At 32.5% G+C, this 3207-nt stretch overlaps 1 long non-coding RNA gene across 1 annotated transcript; it reads left to right on the plus strand.

The window, feature by feature from the left end:
• The first annotated feature begins 608 nt into the window (after positions 1-608).
• On the plus strand, positions 609-2980 carry LOC129426350 (uncharacterized). The gene is made up of 3 exons (XR_008638388.2): positions 609-734; positions 1040-1135; positions 2288-2980. It is a non-coding gene; the product is annotated as an uncharacterized lncRNA (long non-coding RNA).
• Positions 2981-3207: the final 227 nt, after the last annotated feature.

Here is a 3207-nt window from a genome sequence, read left to right on the forward strand (position 1 = left end):
CAGGAAAATATAATGGACATTTTATTTAGTAAAACAGAAATAAAGACAATAATTAAAAGTGAAATGATAAGGAAATGGCAAAACAAATGGAACAAGGGTAGTACGGGTAGACATTTTTATAATATTCAGAAAGATGTGGAAAGAATGAGGATGACAGGGCGAAATGCCTTGGAAGATAGCATAATATCAAGGTTAAGGCTGGGTCATACAAGATTAAATAAGACATTACAACTCATTGGAAAACATCCTACTGGTCTGTGTGGATATTGTCTAGAGGAGGAATCAGTGGAGCATGTGTTATGTCATTGCCGAAAGTATAATACAGAAAGAGAAATATTGAGAGGGACACCACAGGGCATATTAACTGTTGAGCAAATACTTGGACAATCAGGAGGTTATCATTCTTTAATTATGTTTTTGAAGGAAACTGGCTTAATAAACAGAATTTAAATTATCTCATTAAAGGAAATTAATTATCTGATGTTGTATTAATATTATAATTATTATTGTTAGTCATTTGTATTAAATATATATATTTATATATATAGTTTTTTTTTTTTGTTTGGGTAGATACTCTAGTTCACACTCCAGCATAGTAGGTGGCGGTATTGCACCTTAACGTTGGATGCCACCCGCCATAAAACATAAGAAGAAGAAGAAGAAGAAAGCGGGTGAAAGATACTAGTTGCCAACCGCCAATAAAAGTTAAAGAAGAAGAAAGAACAAGATTACTAGTAAGTACCTGAACTTGAGTATTTAAACTTTTTCAATCATTAAAATGTTTTAGTTTAAATGTCTAACAAACGAATAAAGGGATGCAAACGTTTACGTGATCATGTGGTATGTGTTTGGCTATTGCAGTTTGACGGCCATTATTAGCTGTTTTCTATATGTTAGGCATAAGAATTACTGTAATCATATTATTAATGAAGTTAATTAAATTGGTTATCTGGTCTTCCCGTTGTTAGAACATTTATTATAAAAAAATAATATTTGAAAATGTATTTCTGTAACGTTTTAATTTCTTTTTTGGTGAAAGTGTGTCAGGTCTGTGTTCATCAAGACTTGGAAGACTCTGGAGTAGGACAAAAAGGATGATGGGGTGTATATTCCAGTAGACACGTAAAACATCAAGGTAAATTAAACGTTGAGGCTCATGTTGTCATCTTTTTGTTTATATCCACCTGTTTCTTGACGTAAATGCGGGCGCCGCCATCTTTGAGCTTTCCGGTTTATGACTTCCGGTGAGCCACTATAGCTAACGGTAGCCTATTACGAAGGACACAAGTGTGCCGTTTTGTGCAATTAGGGGTTGCTATAATAGCTAACACAAATGCAGTAAATCTCTACAAAACATTTGTTTTAACCCCATCCAGTAAAACCTTTCATAGAAACTACCAGTAAACAATAAATACAATAATTGTTTAAAAACAACTAAAATGCTGATAAAAAAATATGCTGATTTAACGTTAGCTGATTTATTTATTCTGCTACTATATATTATTACAAAAATGTGATTACAGTACATAATAAACATGACATAATCCGCTTAGTTAATGTTTATAATAGTTCTTAATGTGTTGGACTTATTTTTGTTATGTTTTAAATAAAAAAGCAAATACTTTCATAAGCTCATGTCTCCACCTGCGTAAGAAGCGATGTTATAATATTTTCATAAACGAAAACAATACTCAATACATATGGAGTAGTTTAATATGTTTATTAGGGTTTGTTCAAATAACTTACACAGGTTGGTTGAACGATACTGCTGACTGTGTCAGAAAGGATCTTTTGCAGCGTTTTTTGTATGAGCATATCAATGAACACCCCTGACCACTCGGTGAGTTTCACGTCTTTGTAAACGAAAGTTTAATGCATTTTAGGAAGGATTGTTCCAGTGCACCTATAGACCCATTATAGAGGTGGGAGGTGATACAAGAAACACCCGAAAATTCTTGGGGCAGCCACATATCTCGAAATTTCAGTCAAAACCGTTCTATTTCATCATAAACAATCCGAAAACAGGGCTTTAAGTGTAAAATGCCGAACTTGTCATTTAAGTACATGCTCAGATCTCATTTGCTTTTGAGTACCTTAATGAAAAGTACGTCTTTAAGGTCTCAGCTATGTTTCATTTTATTTAGACATTTAACACTTTCGTCCAAAGCAACTTCTAATGGTCTATCTGTCTGTTTTGAAGTATATCTTTATGCTTTTAATTGCTGTATTATATGGCTTTGGCTTAATAACAAATATTCATTTGCATCTATTTTCTTTAATATAACAGTGGGCTGCTGTAATGTTTACGTCTATGGAAAGAGGAGCTGAGAAGCAGTACTTCTTGTTGAGGACAATCTTAAACACTTTCTCATACACATTTATTATTATTATTAGTGTTGGATTGTTTTTGTTTCAATTTTATTAATTGTATTGTTTTAATTTTTCGATCGATTTGAAATTACCTCAGTTAGATTCATGCTAATACTTTAACTGGAACTTGTATCTTTGCGTAAAGCTGACTGTAGAGTTGGTTTCACATACACATGAAGTTGTAGTGTTTCTAATTAACTTAACTAACTTTTAAGTTCAGTTTGGTTTAAACTTGTATTTACCCATGGTAATTCATTTAAATTTTAATTCATGCTAATATGTTAATTTCAATGAAAACTTCTGTATTTGTGTATAGCTGGTCATTTGGGCAAACTATGTTTCACACACCAGAGTAACTGTCACAATGTTTTTTTATTTTATTTTTTATTATCAGTTTGTTCTAAACTTCTGTTTGTTTACTAAGAATGAAATTGCTTTGTAATTTAAGTTGTTGGTGTTAGATTCATGCCAATAATGTATTTGAACAAACTAGTATTTTTGTTTATTGCTGGCAGTTTATATTAGAATAGTTCTAACACATACAATGTGGATGTCGTAGTGTTATTGACTTGTGTGTTATTGATTAATAAAAATGGCAAATAATTTCAAAGTAATTTTTTGTGTTATTTATTAACATAATTTGGGCAAGATCAGGCTGAGTTATGGCTCAGTTTTGGAAGTTCTGGTTAAATGCTGGTTTTAATATGGTGACTTATGGCTGAGAACTGGTACCAATGTTAGAACCTGATCTGGGCCGGTTATGGGATATTATCTGGCCCTTGTCTGTAATCCAGAACTGGGCCATTGTAGGGCCGTCATTATTTGTTGTATGTGGGC

Source organism: Misgurnus anguillicaudatus, chromosome 25, assembly GCF_027580225.2.
Source record: "Misgurnus anguillicaudatus chromosome 25, ASM2758022v2, whole genome shotgun sequence".
Classification (NCBI taxonomy): Eukaryota; Metazoa; Chordata; class Actinopteri; order Cypriniformes; family Cobitidae; genus Misgurnus; species Misgurnus anguillicaudatus.